Source organism: Cyanistes caeruleus, chromosome 2, assembly GCF_971803275.1.
Source record: "Cyanistes caeruleus chromosome 2, bCyaCae1.hap1.1, whole genome shotgun sequence".
Taxonomy (NCBI): domain Eukaryota; kingdom Metazoa; phylum Chordata; class Aves; order Passeriformes; family Paridae; genus Cyanistes; species Cyanistes caeruleus.
In genome coordinates, this window is record NC_141702.1 from 116,968,178 (window position 1) to 116,986,785 (window position 18,608).

Consider the following 18,608-nt stretch of genomic DNA (forward strand, 5'->3'; position numbering starts at 1 on the left):
ATTTCCTTACTTTTGACCTTCTCTCTGGAGCCTTGGAGTGGATGATTTCTAATGCTGGGCCAGCTCTGCTCTGAACCCCTGTACCAGGTTCCTGAAGTCTTCTGCTTGCTCTTCTGGCTGAAGAGGGCCCAACTGACTTAAGTTCATATGTCCAAGGGAGGCCTCCCCACTAAACACACAATTCTACAATGCTGATTTTTTTTTTCTTAGCACTTAGTACATCTGAGAGGGAAGGGGAAGGGTGTTATTTCTCACCAAGAGCACGGCTCTCAGCAGTATTGTTTTTTCATCCCAAGAAGCCCAGAGTAAGATGAGCACCAAGTTAAAGGAAACAATGGGAGTGTAAATGTCATTTAAACATATACATCTGCAAGCCATTCTCTCCTGAATGCTTGGAAAGTTTACTGTGTAAATATTGCTTTTTCTTACTCCTTCCCAGCTCTGCCTAGGTCTGATTGCTCTCAGCCTGGGGACATGAGGAGGGTGCAGCACACGATACCAGGCAGCACCATCATTGCAGAACCCTTGAAGTCCAGATATCACCCTGTGCAGAGCAGTTGAAAAGCTCTGCCATTAAACAGGCAGGTGGAAGCCTCGGCAAGGAGCCCAAGACAGGAACTAAACCATTGCAGGCATGGCCCCATTAAAGTACCTTTCAGTCTGGAAATGAGAAAAATGCCTTAGGCAGACCATTCTCAAAATAGCGTTGCAGACACAAAGCCAATATAAACATCAGATGCTCTTAAAGCGCATTTGTTTGAATCATGGGGTTGAATTGACTCCTTCACCACTGACAGACAGTGCATATATCTCACTAGCAGCTCTCCAGAGAGTTCTCAGCTGTTTGTGTGGGGAGACAGAGACTGTTCTTCAGGGAGGTTTCTGTAGCATGACTGTTTCTAGAAGGTAAAAGGTCAACAGCAAAGTTCTGGAAATGCAGTAAATAAATACTCTGACAGCCCTGCCCATCATCTGTGTTGACAGAATTCTTCTGAAGTTATTAGTGTTATTTATTTGTTTTTACAACAGCAGCACTTATTTATTTTTATTAGGAACCCCAGCTGTGGTTGGGGTTCCATTGTCACGATCAGTGGAGGGGCATGTCATAACAGGCAGGTCCTCTTTGAAATATTAGTGCTTTATTCTGAGCAGCAAGGCTGTGTATGGGAGGTAAGGAGGATTCTTCTTCTTTCTACTCTACAACTGGAAAATGGTGGCATGCAAAATTTCGCAAGTTGGCCAAGGCCAAGGCCACCCACAGTCCAGAAACTGCAAGCTGGGGATTGTAAATCTGTCAGCTTTAATGAGGTGTCTGGCTGGGGAGAGTCTCATATGAGTCCAGTTTAAAAGTTAAACAGAAAAAGCCCTGCAAATGTACTATAGGCAGCACATGGTGTGCGTGGTCAGTCCTGCTGAAGGCAGCGCAGTGTGTCCCATGCACTCAGAGTGAACATGTGTCTGGGTTGAGGCAGGAAAGGGGAAGATTTCAAAAGAGAGAACAGGGTTTGCTGCAAATGCAGACCAGAGAGTCCTGAAACTAAGGATTGCCTCCTTTCTCAAAAATGAAGCAGCCATAACCACCTTTACTACCACGAGTGGCATTTCTGACATGTCCCTCTGCCACAATGAGCACAGGCTGCTTTTCCTGGATGTGCTGGGTGTTAATATTGTAAATCAGCAGAGAGTTCCCTGACCCACTCAATGAGGTGTTTCCCCTCACACCTGCAGCTCTGCAGGTGCTCACAATTAGGTGGATGATGTTTCCTGACTTTCACCAAGAGGTCAAATACAAAATGCAATGAGATGGAAAATACTGTAGCATGCGGTGGTAGAGGGGGCAAAAAGGAGTGGAAAGAAAAATTATTTCCATTCTGACGCAAAGAACTTTCAAAAATTCATTCGTGAACGCTTAATATTTCCTGTCCTCTCTCATTCTGTATTTTCTGAAATATGAAGACAGGATGTTCCAGATGGAATGAAGTTGCCAGGATGACGGAAGGTTGTTTGTGCAAACTGAAAATCTTAAATGTTTTCCTTTCTTGGGTTTAGGATGATGGTATTCACAAGGTAGCATTTGTGTTGCCACAACCCACGAAAGCCTGGGTTTTAAAAGTCATGCAGATAAGCACAGGATTTTGTCCTGCTTTAGACACTGATCAGCCAGTCTGAGCTACTTTTTGAGAAAAAGCGTCTATAGGAGAAAGCCTGTTCTCACCCATAGAAAGGACAGAATGTTACAGAGAGAATTTGTGTTATGGATCATGCAGAAAGTCCAGTTTCTTCTGTCACTTTGCATAATTTCCATTTCCTTCATGGCAGCATGAATTGATCTTGCAGAGGTGAAGATATTGGCACACAGTGACTCTAACGTTGTAAGGCGGCCAATGGATCTGAAGGGAAAACAAGGAATTCATCTAAGGATGACCCTGATTTTCCCAAGTGAAGTCAATGAGAAGACTTCTATCAGCTCCAGTTAAGTTAGTTTTGACTGCCATAATTAAATTCTGCCTCCCTGTTTTACCTTCCAGTGGAAATTAATCCTTTAAAATCGCAAGGATTCCCTTCGCTTATCAGGCTGCTGTTGAGTGGGATGGGCGGTGCAGTTTTGGAGTTTGACTGCATCTGACAGCTGGGAAGAGACTTTAGGTCAGCCTGAAATGACTGTGCCACCCCTCTCAAGTGGGCAAGAACTCTGTGAGTGACAAAACCTTTTCCACACCTTTTCAGTGTGATCAAACACTGAACACTGATCCTAGAAAGAGGCAGAATGGCTTCAGCAATTCCTTACTGTCACTGTCTGGGGCTCTGAGAGTACAGAGCCCATGAGAAGGCTGATGAGCAGCACTGGCAGCCCAGACCTGGGGTACATGGCCTGCTCCAATGCCACCCATCAAACCTCTTGGTGCAGTAAATAGGGAACGCTTGATTTCTCCATCTCATCTGCAAATGCTGTATTAACAGTTCACACTGCAAGGGGAGGAAGATACTCCTTTATTAAGTGCTAAACCAGTCTACTTCAGCCCAGTCCCACATAATTAAAAACACCTTGTTCATCACTACCTAATTTTCCTTCAGCTGTTTATGTTTGTTCTTGATTGTTTGCTGCTCTTAAATAAAGGAGCTTTTCAATTTCAAATAAAGAATATTCTAAAAATATTCTAAGAATATTCTTGTGAATCAGAAGGTTGCCTAAAACATACCCCAATACACTTTTTATCCCCCTTCTCCTTATTGCAGCTATTTTAGAGCAGTCTGAAAGCAAATCCCCTCTAGTCCCTGGTAGGACGTGGGAGGTGTTTGCACCTTCTAAAGGTGGCCAGCCCTACTCAGTTGGCCACACCTGCACTTGGTTTAGTAGCAAGGAAGGAGCTGGCCTTGTAGGGAAAGGCTGATGTGTAAGGAGTGTGCTGATGCTGCTTTTATGGAGAGCTGTAAGCTGAGGAAGGGCTGAATTGGGAATATACTGCTCTGTGAATGAGCTGGAGCACTTCTGAGCTTGAGGTAGAGGCCTTTTTATAGGGTGATGATGTTAAACTGAGGAATACTGCCTGGATGAAAGCTGCTGCTGTGAAGGTGCCTCCCGAGGAAGAGGAAAGAGTGTGGGGAAGCAGTGAGGACTGGAGTTCAGCTCTGCACGAAGTTTCCTGATATGTCAGAACTTTTTTCCCCTTGGAAAATGGCAGACTGCTGAGAGCAAGGAGTAAGAATGAAAGACTTGGCAATGTGGTTATAGCCCTGGTTGTCCAGTGAGTCTTCAGAGGAATGAGGCCTGGCAAACGCTGCCTGGTGCAGCTGGAAGATAGCAGCAAGGAGAGAAACCAAACCCTGCTGACTGGGGCTGAGTGAGAGATCAGAGGCTGCTTTTTCTTCAGGAAAATTCTCCTTTGAAAGTCTGGTGTCTTGATCAGCCCATTTGCTGTTACCTGTCCACAAATGGCTCCCAGATGAGATCTACTTCAGCTCCTGAAAGTGATGCGGCATTAACAGGTAATTCAGAATAGTGAGTGAGTCTTAGGGGGCCTGCATTGGCTCTTAAAGCCCCAAGACTTGTTTGGGATGGTATCACAGTCTGCAATATCCTTGGATGATGGGCACTGGATGGCTTTATTTTATCTACATGTATACAAGCAGGTGCATAAATAATCATCAATAACCCCTGCAGAGCTGTGGTAAGTCTGCCAGCCTGCTGTGGGTGGCTCTGTGTGCCCTCTGCCTGTGGCTCACTAGCGAGTGCTCCGTGCAGCTGAGCAGGAAGGAAACATGAGGCTGAGTCTTGTGATGCAGTCTGATATTTGAGCCTTTTGTTAAACTGATGGCATGTTGTTGGGGTAATGTCTGTGAAGTTAAAGCTTTTATCAGAACAAGCAGTGGTGCTTTGATTCCAGAACAAGGAGGATGTTGTAAATCCCGGGATATTGCAGGTTCAGGGAAAGGGTGACATCACTTAGACATGCTTTTTAAGCAGGTTCACCAAAATCTGCAGATATTTATTGGTCCAGATGAGTTTGCAAGTGTCGAATGCCTAACCTTCATTTCTGTTGCACTTTGAAGCATTAAGACAGATGTTGGTACATGCTGTTGTTAGTGACCAGAAAGAAAGGCTTGAAATCCTTTGTTCTAGGATGTAAATCTCCATTTTTCTTTAGTTACTCAGGTTAATTAAGATACACTTAATTCCTGGAGCATTGACTGTGGCTTGTCATCACCACGTGCAAAGTGATGGCTAGCGGATTATTATTCCACAAAAACTCTTCTTTTGCCTTGCACAAGTCCCTTCTCTCCGATCACTGAGGATTCCATCTGTTTGATTCCTGTATAAGCTATTCTCTTAAGAGCTGGACTCAAGGATCCTTGGGAGTCTCTTCCAGCTCATGATATTCTGTGAAATGTGTGACCTGAGCAAGACTTTGGGGCATATGTTAAGAAACTTGACCTGAAACAAGAAACTGGAAAAAATTGCATAATCAAATTTGTGATGGTGGTGGCTGTAGCACTGATGAACTGAGTTGCCTTCCCTGTTTCCATGCTTGGGAAAGCACCAGAATCCTGCCTGACCTTTCACATCCTGAGCTGAGGATGTGTTTCCTCCATCTAATTTTTGTTGCAACTCTTTAATACGTTGCTAAATTAATTTTTGGCTTCTGCTTCATAGATATCCTTCCCTTCATTATAAGAGTGAAAGGTGGGATTTTAAGGAAAATGGGAGAGGCATTTTAAAGCTATAGGATCATCCTTCCCTTTGTTCCATTAATTGCTGTTGTCCACTGGTATTTATCCCTCCCAACCAATGGAGCTTGCAGGGTGATGAGGAGCACAGTCCGAGGATTGTTTGGAATTATGTTGTGCTGTTTAATGTCTAGGACAATAGAAATTCCTGGTTTGCCTGCTCTGAGTGATGCCTGATGCAATTTATTGCTTTGAAACGGATTATGGTTCGGGCTGGACAGGGGGGACAGAAATCATTTATCCAACCTAGAACTTTTTAGAGTTATTCTGTTCCTTTGTGGATCAGCAGGGACACTGAGCAGTGTGTACGTGTGTCCCAAAGCTGTTTATTGTTCAAAGTGTATCGCTTTGTGGCTTATCCTGGCCACTCCTGAACTCCAGGCTTTTTGATGGACTTTTTTTGGTGTTTTGGTTTTGCTTTTATCACAAAAACATGGTCTGTTAGGATGGTGTCCCACAAACCTCTGATCGGAGCAGGAGATCGTTTCTGCCTGCAAATCGCTGGATCTATGTGAAGACAAAGGAGGGATTGTCCAACAACAGCATCTCAGTAGAGGTCTGGGAGCTTCTGGTGTGGGGTGTGAGCCAGGCTGGAGTGCAGTTTCAGGCTGCCTTGTAGCTGTTGCCTGCCTCTTCCCGTGCCCTCCAGAGTGACAGTGCCCAAAGCCTGCAATCCATTAGGGAGTTCTGAATCCTTTCCTAGAAATGTATATACACTTACCGTCTCATTTTATGTTTTTCTAACAAATGTTTTGGCTCAAGTGATAATTTGCTGAGGTAGGAACCTGTCTTTTTCCCTGTCATATCAGCTCCAGAAGCTGAGGGAGGCCTCTGCAAAGAATTTCTTCTTCAAATAATTTTCTGGAGTCTCAGCAGAACAGCAATAAGAAACAGAAATGGTGGGAAGCAGTAAATGCAATATGCAGGCTGTAATGGAGGAATAATGGTGTTTGACAGTTGCAACTTAAATGAAATGATTTTTCTAACATCATTACTTAAATTTTGTGGAATTTCTGGCCTTGGAAATGTTCAAGACTCAACTAGACATGTCCCTGAGCAGCCTGGTCTAATTACACCTGCTTTGAACTGGATGTTGGAGTAGATGACTTCCAGAGGTCCCTCCTTACTTAAATTATTCTGTGATTTTAATAAGAGTATCCCATACCTTGGTCCCTTTCTCTCTGTGTGGTGTGTGATATATGTTACACTGTTTTGGCAGGGATTTTCTGAGTCATCGAAGTCATTTATACTGAAATAATTCTTGAAAAGATTAATAAATATTATACCACACCATATCATTTTACTATGTGTGCTACTCTTCATATCAGTGCTTGGCTGTATTTATGGCTGCTGTAAATCACTTTAGCCTTATGGATAGTTAGTTGCAACACTTTAATTTAATTTCTTTCATATATTCACATCTGAACCTTGGTTTTCTTAGTACTGTGTCCAATGTGTGGTGCTTAAAAGGAGATTAATGTTCAGGGGTTATCTATTAGCTCTTAAATTCATAAAAAAACCTCTCTCAAACTTGGGCTAAGGCTCCTCAGGGGCAGCCAAATAAAATTCAGGGTCGCTTCTGATCTTTTCCTTATTGCTATTATGATTTAAAGATCCTCTGTCTACATGAGAACTGGGGCCTAGAATGCTTTCATTTTCAGACAGGACTCCAAAGAACTCATATAATGTTAATATTTTTCACGCTGGTGAAATGTCACTGATTTTTTTATTGGCAGAGAATTTGGCCTATTTTGCAGTGTTTTGGGGTTGACAGATTGAAGATCCAACCTCTGCCAGTTGGCTGGGAGGGAACACCAAGCCTTGGATGCACATAATCTTGTGGGAACAGTCTACTTCTGGAAATCAGGAAATATTTCCTTAAACTGCTGATTACTTGGAGGCTGTACCGCAAGGAGCATAATTCTCTTGCCTTGTTTCTGTTCCTAAACAGCTGTTTCCTGGCCATGGCTGGACACAGGGTACTGGGCTGGAAGGACCTTGGATTTAGCTCAGTCTAGTATTGCTCTGGCTGGAGCTGTGCCTAATCCTGGTGGGTGAAGGAGGACCCAGACAAATGATACAGCTGGGGACTGAGGGAGGGTGGTTGAGAAGAGTGATGGAGGTGGTCATCCTTGACTGTTGAAATGAAGCTTAATTGCTGCTGTTCAACAAACACTGCTGCTGTTCAACACATGTCACAGGCTAAAATCTCCCTTGATTTTAAGGTCTTAATCATATTGCCCTGACAATCAGCAAAATGGACATATTGTGCAGACCGCAAGATGTCAACAAGACACACCCACTGTCCACATTTGGCAGCTTTTTTTAAAAAGTGAAATAACAAGCGCCAGGAGAGCCAAACCAAACCTAAAATGAAGACAAAACCAGAAGGACCATCCAGATGGGTGTGTGTCTATTTGAAACAGACCTTTTTTCAACAGGTCTCATGACACACTTGTCCCAAACTGGAATCCAAGTCATCAGGTTTATGGTAACGAATGATTCAAAGTGAGCAACTCCCTCCCTTCCCCTCTACTCAGGTTTTTTGAGATTTCTATGGTGAGATGAAGGAGGGAAGAAACCTAAGACTGTCTAACCTCAAACCTCTAATGCACAATTCTATTTCTGATGATGTCCTGTGGGCACACCAAATGGAAAATATATTGATTAGGTTGATACATGCCCCAACTCAGGGTTGTCTCAGACTGATTTGGGGAGCCCAGGCCATTCTTCTAAAGGATTTAATGGAGACTTTTGAAGCCTGAAGACCTCATTGTGTCACATAATAGAAGGACTAAGATGATCAGGGACCTGTCTGTACACATTGCTGAACATTCTTTACTTACTTTTTCACCTACTGCCTGACTATGAATACATATAGACAGTTAATTCTTTATAACATTACGTTTTGTGCACCATTACTTATGTAGAAATGATAATTTTAAATTAAACTTTACTGTTTATTGAATATTTAAAGACATTATTATGGAGTATTCCAGAGTAGAAATCAATAGTTTAGTTGCCCATAACCAAAACTTGTTAGATGTTGTAAATGGAAGAGCTCTCAAGTTTTTCCTCTGTATTGAAATATTAGCTAGAACAAAAATGATTGCTGAACTTTTTTAGTTCAGTCTGACTGTTGTAACGCTTTCCAAATCTGCCGTGGTCAATTAAGGATCACAGAACTTGCCATTTTGACTGAAGTTTTGTAGCTGTGGGTTATTGAAACACATGGGGGTTTCCTCTCTTAAATATTGATGCCTTGGAAGCTTCTACTGTGTGCTCTGCACCCTCAGCCATAGAGAACAGGGTGGGAAAGCAAAACTTTCCATCAGTTCATGACGTGCGGTCAAAGTCGCATTTCAGCTTGCACTAAACAGATCCGATTCTGTTTGAGTTGGTTGACATTCAGGGATGGAAATGAAATTATAAAAATCATCCTTATTCATGAAGTCATAGAATGGTTTGGACGGGAAGAGGCCTTAAAGATCATCCAGTTCCAGCCCTCCTGCCTTGGGCAGAGACATCTCCCACTGGCACAGGTTGCTCCAAGCCTTGTCTAGCCTGGCCTTGGACACTTCCAGGGATGGGGCAGCCACAGCTTCCCTGGACAACCTGTGCCAGGGCCTCACCACCCAATGATGAAACATTTCTTCCTAATATCTAATCTAAACTTACCCTTTCTTGGTTTGAAGCAGTTCCATATCTTGTCACTCCATGCACTTGTCAAAAGTCCCTCTCCTGCTCACTTGTAGCCCCTTTAAGCACTGGAGGCTTTCTGAGGTCTCTCCAGACTGAACAGCTCCAACTCTCTCAACCTGTCTTCAAAGGAGAGGTTTTTCTTTTGCCTTCTTTAACTGCAGTGGATGAGGATGTATTTCGTTAGAAAGATGCTCTGTACTTGCAGACCAGCGTGTTTGCCAAGTACTGCTGTGATTAGAATAGTAAATATTTGTTTTTGATTGAAAACTCAGTAAATATTTGTGTATAACCCATATAAATGGCTAGAGGCATTTTACAGCTGAGTAGACACAGCCTTGCACTGACCTTTCCCAAAAGTTTTCCTCTTTTTCTGGGAACTAAGTCATACAGTTAGAACCAGAAATAGCTGCTGCTCTCTTCATCTTCCAGGGAACTAAGATCAGGGCAATGAAAAAACACAGAAATAAAAATTATCCCCAAATGTTCAATCTTACCTGAACTTCTGTATTGAGAGAAGTCCTGATCCAAATCTTTGCACCCCAAGCCCCTCTAGTTGGAGGGCTGGTTTGTACTTTGCAACTTTAAAATGTTTGTTTCTTTCAAAGGGGGAAGGAAGGCAGCAGAGTAGAGGGGTGGTTATTTATGATGTCCTGAGAAAGAGATGCTTGCTCCTTTTTCCTTAGTTTACCTTGGGAATTATGCTGCTTTCACTGTGTTTCTGATCTTCTGCTTGCTTCCCAGATATGCACTTTATCGTTTTTCCCACTCTACTGGAATTTAAAAGGGCTATTTTTCTAGAAGTCATCTTGTTGGTGCTTCACAAATATGACTTCTCTCAATACAGCTGCAGCTGTTGAGATGCAACAGTCTGTGATTCAGTTTTGTTCTGGATTCCTTGTGGAATCTTTGCAGTGGCATTAATAATGTAGTCAAAATGTCTTCTTGTTTCTCCTGTTTCAATGGAAACACAGTGGTGTCTCCCTGAACTGATGTGGAAACTGGTTAAGATGCTGAGGCAGAGCTTCTGCAGTGAGGTGACTCTGCTGAAGTCTGGGTTTAACAGCAACAGTGCAGGAAATCTTTCCCTGCTGCTGGGCTTTGCAGGGGGTGTGAAGGGAGGGTTTCTCATCCTCTATGGGGAGTCTAAAAACTGTAGATGAAGCTAGAGCAGAGGATGAAGTTGGGAGTGTAACAATGAGAGAGCAGTGGTTCAGCAATGAGAATGTGCCTGTTGATTGTGAGAGTTCATTTCTCAGGATCTGTGTGCAAGACTGGTGGAAGAGGAAACATCCCACACACACCCTCTTTCCTGCTGGTTTTTCACAGGGTTTACTCTGTTGTTCCAAGCACCTTGTGCAGGCAGATGTGTTCTCAGCACTTGCTCAAAGATCACTTGCTGTTCTGGCACAATCTATCAATTTCTCCAATAGTTTCCTAAAATGTGAGTGTCTAAATGTCAGAGTGGGTAGAGCAGTAACCAGATGTGATGGGTTTCTTTCCAGATCATTGATAGGAAGAATATAAATTCCATATGAGCAATAATCAGATTAGCAGCCCCCCAACTCAACTTCTCTCCGGGCTGTAGAGTGATTGTCTGCAGTTCTGTTAACCCAGGCATGGGGGTGTGGTTTGTCTCTTTATAAATATCCCTGCCTCAAGTAATTGCAGAGGCAACCATCTCTTCTCTGCTTCCATAACATGAAAGGTTTTATTCCATGGCACTGGACTTGCTTAGCAGTGCACAGTTAATGACATGTGTCCCTATTTCCCCCCACTTGCTGAAAGAGAGCAGTTGTTTGGTTTGGTGCTTGAAAAATACTTCCCTGGTTTAAAACTATCATTCTTTCACTAATTTAGTAACAGGGCTATGGTTATTTTTGTATTTATTTTTTCAAAATTCACACCTAGGGGACTTATTAAGTATTAAAACCTAGCAAGAGTTTTTGTATATTCAGATTACTGACTATCCTTGCAAAAAAATTCAAACTCTTTTTTCAGATTTCCCACCTTGGATCCAGCTATACGGAGTCTTTTGTTTTTTAAATTGCAGTCTTTCAATGCTGGTAACACAATGAAATTGCCCAACCTTTGTGTTATAGGATTTAGATTTTCCTGGAAAAAACAATTTTGATTTTACTGGAAAACATATGTTAAAGGTGTTACAAAATTACTAATCAATGTCTCCTTCTGTAGATTCATCAGCCAGTTCTGAATGAAACCTAATTTCTGCAGTGTTTTTTACCATTACATTTAATTTAAATTTAAAAAAGAAAGGTGCTGGGCACACCTGTGGATATGATGGATGCCTCAAATCATCTCGTATTACATACACATCCTGCTGACCAAGTGTGCTTGAAAGGCAAAATCTATTTCAAACATTTACAAATAACTGACTGGAAGGTGTAACAATGTAGCAATCAAACACCCATCTTGAACATGCTGTGGTGAAAATCTTCCTCAAAACTGAGTGTCTGGAGCCACACTTGAGGAAAATTCAAACCCTAAGAAGTTTCAGGTACATCCATTTGATGAATGCATCCATGCTGTGGACTCCACTGGTGACCAATCTCTTCAAAACTGAAAGAATAATTTTAAAAATGCAACTGAGAGAGGTGTAGTTCTGCTAGGACATCCTCTAACTTTGAGCAGGATCAAACCCAACTATGTCACTCTTTACAGATTTTCATTTAACCTGTCCTTAATTCTCCTAGTGGTGGATGTTCTGTCCAAGAAAAACATTCTTGTGCTTCACTACTCCTTTACTCCCAATGTTTTCCCAAATATGTATAAGTTAATCATATTTCTATTTGCTCTGACCACCATGGATTAATTCTTTCCCCTTTTTTCAGCAGTCCATTTCTCTTCACTTAAAGCAACCCCAGTTTCTCAGTCTTTTTTGGCAGCTCATGATTTCTGAACTTCAGACCATTCCCATGACTCTTCTCTGGAATTTCTCTAAATGGTCCAAATCAGAGTGTAATTATTCAGCTGAGGTCTTGCAAAAGCTGAATGAAGTGGGCACTTCATTTGCCTCACAGTTTTTACTCCTGGTTATTTTTTCCAGGACGATGGTTACGGCTTTATTTATTCAAAAGCCTGGTTCTCTTCATGCAGCCAGCACTTCTGCAAGGTCCTTAACTTCTTCTTCTAGCCATAAATGAGTATTCCCACTTCAGTGCAAAGATATTGCACTTACTGAATTTTATTGGATATTGTTTCTTGCCAGGTATTTCATTAATTTAATCTGGGACTTAAGTCTTGTCCTCCAAGGCAGATTCCCTTCTAGCAGCAACATCATCCATCTAAGTTATAATGTCTAGGCCAGAGAATCTACATTAGTGCCAACTTAGAAGTTGGGAACTGTGGTTAAAATGCAATTTAGAAGTCCCATTTTGACTTAAATTCCTGGTCAGTCCCTCCAGGAAAAGTGCACAGAGAGATCTGCATCACATTTTGAAAAGGAGAAAGCTGAGGCCCAGAGGAACCAGCAACTTGTCCAAGGTCACGGAGGAAGATGGCAGGGGAGCAGGGTCCAGTCCCAGCTGTGTCAACTCCCAGACCAGGGCCTCAACCACAAGCCCATCTCTCTGCCCAGCTGAGTCTGTGTGTCTGCCTCCTGGGCAGAGCCCAAGCCCTCGGTGAAAGATCAGGATACAGTGTAAGCAAAGTTGTGTTTATTTTAAAATGCGGTCCTCTGCAGGCTCTGGGATGTCGGCATGGCTGCGGAGCCGCCGGAGATGTCGGAATGCGTCATGGGGTTTGTGCTGCCTCGGTATGTGGATAAACCCTGGGACAAATACCAGCCTAGCCAAGGCAGGCTTTAGGAAGCAGGAGGCACCTCACCTGGAGTTGATTACCACTTCTGTATATCCTGACAGCTTGGGGGAAATCTGGCAAATACATGTTGGGAAGAGTGGATAGTAAGAATAGGAAGGAATTAGTGGTCATAGGAAGGTCAGAGTGAGTGGCATAGCTTGTTAATATTAGTCCTGAAGCCAGATGGACTCATAAGATAAATTGACTTTGGGAAAGGTGATGCAGTGCTCCGTTTGGATACCTGTCCTGTGAATTCTCTGTGGGATTTGACTGGAGCAGCTTCCCAGGGATGTGTGCTGTAACATGTGCCTTGGGAGCAGACAGGTGATTATGCCCTGCTTTGTTTTGTGGCTCGTTATCACAGGAAGTGTATGCCTACTTCTCTGGTGGCCTGTCTTGCAAACATTGCTGCAGTACTGGGCCCTAGAAACGTGAGGCAGATGTGGGTGAAGGGGAGAGTTTCTGACTAAGGCTAGTTCTGTTGCTGGGGATGTATCTTAGAGAAAAAAAGGGACATCTGGAAAAAAAAAAAAATACTTGAATATAAATCCAGAAAAATAAGGCCATCTCTAAGAAGAAATGTGTAGTAATTATGTGATTCATAGTGAAGATTCTCTTCTAGTCCACTTCATCTTGGATCTGACAACTGTAGTTGCACTCTGTACAGTGACAGGGTTAAACCTGTGCTGTGTGAGCCATGAGTGATACTGGGATGTTCAAAATGGTAGGAACAAGAGGTAATGTTTGTGGGACTCTTGGGAGAACTATCTATGTTCCAAGATCCTCTGAATAGTAGAAGGAAAGAAAGAAAGGGTTAATGCAGCTTGTGGGGAGACAGGAAATGTCCCAGCTGGAACTGATTAAATCTGCTGTGTAGCCTAAGCTGCCCAGATGGGAGACACATGGCAGAGTGAGATGTGTTGCTCAGCTCCAAAGGATGTCTTACTGCTAAGTGGGCCTTGAGCATTGATTGGAAGTCTTCCTCCATACTTAGGATGGATCTCCTGGGCTATCAGCAGAATGTCAAACCCCATTTTTAACCTTCTCCACACAGAAGCTTCACGTGCCCAAGAAGAGGCATGTGAAATGAAAGGTGTTTTCCTGCATGTGGCCACCAAGTCATTAGAGAGGCTTTAGAGCTGCTGGATGCCTCACTGTCCCTGCCTATTCCCCTCTGTCTCTAGGTAGAGCAGTGACATGAAATGTGAGGCAAGCTGGACTGTTCAGAGATGGGAGAAGGACTGGGACAGCCCTGCTGTCTTAGAACCTGACAGCTGTCAGGGCAGTGTTAATTGTGGCTGTATCTAATTAGCGGGGCCTGTGACCCCTGCATGAAGTCCTAGTTCACGAGCAGTTGCAATTTGTATGAGTTACCTCGGAGTCATTACAGCAGGTCTGTGTTTCTTCTAAATCAGCTCCAGCCATGGGCATAATCCTGTGTCCAGCAGGGATTAGTGCCAGGGTCTGTGTGGAGCTCTTCCTTACTAACAGCTGTGGGACAAACCACCTCCAGAATCCTTATTTGGGGCTATTCTAGTTTTAAGAAAATTATTTTTTACAGAATGCATCCTTAATTTAAAATCATTATTTTTTTTCTTATTTTTACTGTTCTTACATATCTCAGTTCTGAGGTAGGAGTTTGTAGAAACATTCCACACCAGGCACCTGCTTGGCTAATTTTCTCCATCTTTACAAGGTGTCTCACAACCTCTGTCAGATCCTGGAGTTTTTCTTTCGGCTCTGTCTGGTGCAGCTGGGGTGCATCAGGGCTCATGCACCAAGGCAAGGCTTTGATGTTGCTCCAGTGATATTGTTGATAACACCTGATTGTTTTCCATCTAGATCTTCTCAGAAATTGATCTTGATCGAACACATGTTAGGCCCTGTAAAACTAGACAAAAGCTCCTCCAGTGGGGCTAAAACAGCAGTTGCACAGCTTTGGGTTTGTTTTCTTTAATAAACTATTTTTCCTTTTTTCTCTCTTTCACTGGGGGCTGGGAGAAGCAGCAGATGTGGGGAGAGACAGCTCATGCTGGGAAAGGAACTGATCATGTTCCTGCTGATTAGAACTGCAATAAAGAGAGGAGTTTTGGCCTTTGAGTAGGAGCTTTGGTATTGCCATGAGAAAACTGCTGCTGAGTAGTGTTCAGTGGCCTGGCCAGGTTCAGTTCCAGTTCAGTTCTTTTGCAGTAAAAGGGCTTTTTTACCAACCTGTTCCCTTGTTCCTTAAAGAGCTGTCTCCCTAGTGATTCAGGCTTTGTGCCAGATGCCAGTGATATGGGAAGAGAATGAAGATTTCTGTTTTGAGCACGTGCCCTGGAGTTTTGACACCGCATGAATTTCAGCAGGTACAGGTTTTCCTCAGGTCTGGGAAACAAAACAGGACACCTCTTCTTGCCAAAGGAAGGTGGGCATCTGTCCCTCAGCTTTAAGAACTGCAAAAGCCAGACACTGTTCCAGCTTCTATCAGTGCTGAATCTGACCTTGGAATAAAAAGAGCATGTGTAACCCCAGCTGGAGTCAAATTGCTGGATCTTTCTGTCTTTTTTATTTTGTTCTTTACCTTGAGAACATTTTTGAGGTGGCAACATGTACACAACAAGGACCATGGAATCTCAGAACAATTTCTCCAGAATGAAACCCAGATACTTTCAGTTTGAGGATCTAATCTTATATATGTGTTAGTCTCTGTTTCCTTTATCCTTCATGTTGAAAAAGTGGAAAAGGGCACTTGCAGGGGGATTTGACGGGGAGAAGGGTTCAAGCCCTGCCCCAGACAAGGAAAATGTTTCAGTGGTTCTTGGAAGGGTCTGTGAGGGTGGATGTTTTGCTACCAAACCCAAAGGGAGAATGAAATTCTCTCCTGAGCAGAGGGTGAGCACGGAGAGCGTTTGCCACTAAAAAGGGCCGGGTTGAGCCAAAAGTTATCCATAGGCCCTGCTACCAAAGGGTGGCTGATTCCTATGGAATGGTACTACTCAGGATAATTAGAGGTGGCAGTGCTGGTCCTGGCTGGCTTTCATCTCCCCAGGCAGTTCAGGACATGCACAGCCTCAAACCCTGCAGAAGTTCAATTGACTTGAGCTGGTGCTGCCGAAACCAATGGCAAAGCTCCCATCTTGAGTTTTGTTACAACAGCATCAACATCTGCAGGAGCCCCCTGGGATATGACCTGCAGCAAAGGCTGCATTAGTGGAAGTTTCTCCTGCATTTGTGAAGTGCAGACACCTACACCATAGTGTGAGGCTAATGCTAAAGTATCCCATTTGTTGCTCTGACCAGTAATTCACATTAGTTTTGAAATGCATGGGAAGACTGCTGGCAGCATGGGCTAAGAGTGTCCTGCTCTGTTAGTTTTTTAGCATGCAATAAAGCCTGAATATGTGACTTCAGCTTTTTTCCCCTGGTAGAGTTTGCCTTGGCTTGGTGACTGGACCACTTATTCTTCTCTTCCCTGCGAGTTTTATCCGGGTTCCAACACTCTGGCAAATGCATCTTAAGTATTTGAGGCCCTTGAAGTTTTTCTTAGATTTAAGTGTGGTGACACAAATTATGTAAAAGCTTTTGCTATGTAATTATTTGAGCCTTAACATCTTTAAGTGTTCTCTGATGTTCTGCAGCTCAGTATGAGACTTGCTTTTTTTCCATGATCTTCTTTTGTGGAGATCTTGACATCCTCTGCTTGCTTGATGAAATAAATCTGGAGGCAAAAATTAATCTTTACAGAAAACATCTTTGGTTCCCTTAATGATGATGATTTAAATACCATTGATAATTAGATTCCAAGTGACTCAGAGCAGATTTTCAAAAGACCAGCGGCCTAATGATTGAATGGCTGTTCCTATTGAAATAACTCTCAAAAATGTGCTGGCTAGTAAGAGATTGCAAGAAAGAACCTGAAACTTTTTTAATAGATTTTGGGACTTGGTCCAGTCTGAGCATGTGGCCAAAATACAGCTGATGTAGCAATGCCTTTACAGCAGTGCTCTGACAGATGAGTAACACAAGCTGGGACTGCAGCCTGGCTGTGAGCAGGTGAAAGCAAAGGTGGGGTTACCCCCTGGTCAACCAGATCAAGGTGGGAAGGTGGTGATCTGAACTACTGGCTAATTTTCATTCCCTGCCCCAGTTCTCTCTCCTGCTGCAGCAGCAGCATTTTATTAAGAAATACTTGCTGCTGAAACCAGATGAGACTGTAAAGCCCCATGGGAGGAAAAGAAGGAAAATAATTCCATTTTGAGTTCTAGCATGCTATTGGTGTCACACAATGGGAGGGAGTGGGTGAGACTCAGTATAGCTTTACCTAATGCTGTGGGTCATGTAACTGAGGTACTCAATGGCCTGGCCAGCTGTAATGGGAAGAAAAATATTATGAGATTCTTAGCTCATCTTACCCCCCAGTTGAGAATAAAGTCTCTTTCTTTACAGATGAGCAAACCCCGGTCCAAAACAGGGAATGCATTTCTGCATAAATGTGGCTTAATGGATAAGAGAATGTAACATTTTACGTGTGAATCAGCATTCTGGCTCCCAAAAGGTTATTCAGCTAGTCTAAAATATAATATGCTTGGAACAATGACAGCACCCCTTCTGTTATATTGTAGATACTTTTGCTGTATTTTGTTAAGGATCACTGAAAAATGAAACATTACTCCTTAATCCCTGAAGAGCCGTCTAACAGAGCAGTTGAAACGCACAAGGAATAGCTATGATGAGGAAAATAATGGACTGGCTGTTTAATCCAGCAGAAGGTCTTAGGTGGCAACTCCTGTTTTACTATGAATAGCAATTTCTCTGTAGACGTTTTGTTTTGTGTTGATGGAGGGCAGTAAAGCAGCAAAACTTTGTACATGGCCAGAAGTCAAACTGATGGTTAGTTGTGTACACAAACAGAAAAGGTTTGCTTTCTACCTCTGCCCTCATAAATCATGAAGTGTTTGCACTGAGAAGATGAGCCCTAGTGCATGGAAGGAGAGGATCTGTGTTTCTGGAGGCCATCCTATCAGCAGGGAAAGGCATCATCAGTGTAGGGATCACAGACATCTCCTGGACTTCTCTTTTGGCTTTGTTGGCAAGCTAAAGCAGGTACCACTGGCCTGTTGGCCCTTCTGGTGTGTCCATGTAGCACCTGGGGAGACAGGTTCAAATCTGCATAAAACAATGGGACAGGCAGTTCCTGCTGGGATTATCTTGGGAATTGGAATGTCTGGTTCTCCATGGGGCTCTGAAAATTGTATCTTTACCAGCAAAGAAGGCAAAAAGGCTTCTTTCAAAAACTGCTGAGGTCTGCAATGCACCCTGAGGTATTCACAGAGGCAGGACTCAAGGATGGGTTGTATTTCACGAATACATTAGAAACATAAGATTTAGTGATTTATTTCTCCCCAATCCCCCAGCAGTAGCATTCCTAAATCACTTCTGTGCTTAAAATTCTTATCATTATCCTATATGTAGGATTGTTTTAAGGCACTGTTTTGCTTTTTGCTGCTTCCACAGTTATCAAACCTCGGGACTCAGGAGGATGTAGACATTAAATGCTGGCTTGTTATTCCTCTGGAGAGAAGCTAAGGGCTACTCAGAGCCACTGCTAGTGCAGATCAGTGTGCAGAGGAGCTGTCACCAGCTTAATAAATTGACTAATCCTGCCTCCCTTTTGGCTTGGCATTACTGGGATCTGGAAAACTGTGCATCCAGACTGTGCCTAAAAGTTAATTTTGAGCTTGGGCCAGAGAGTTAACATTCAAGAAGCGAAACCTTACTCACAAACTAAGGGTCTCACATGTTGTTCTGCCACTTTTTACTCATATTGTGGATCTCATTAAAAGGTAAACCAATATCAACCCATGCTATTGGCTTGACTGTGG

General features: G+C 43.1%; 2 long non-coding RNA genes across 4 annotated transcripts in view; one reads left to right on the plus strand and one right to left on the minus strand.

Annotated features, from left to right (window-relative positions):
* Positions 1 to 413: 413 nt before the first annotated feature.
* LOC147655164 (uncharacterized) lies at positions 414 to 3,351 on the minus strand. The gene is made up of 2 exons (XR_015282034.1): positions 2,522 to 3,351; positions 414 to 2,390 (listed from the first exon to the last, which is right to left on the minus strand). It is a non-coding gene; the product is annotated as an uncharacterized LOC147655164 (long non-coding RNA).
* The window catches only part of LOC111926452 (uncharacterized), a 34,505-nt gene continuing 19,226 nt past the window's right edge, over positions 3,330 to 18,608 (plus strand). For 2 of the 3 annotated variants that reach the window (XR_002862955.2, XR_015282019.1), the window contains exon 1: positions 3,330 to 3,987. This is a non-coding gene — a long non-coding RNA (uncharacterized LOC111926452). The remainder of the gene's footprint in view (positions 3,988 to 18,608) is intronic. The other variant, XR_015282021.1, reaches the window with a different exon arrangement.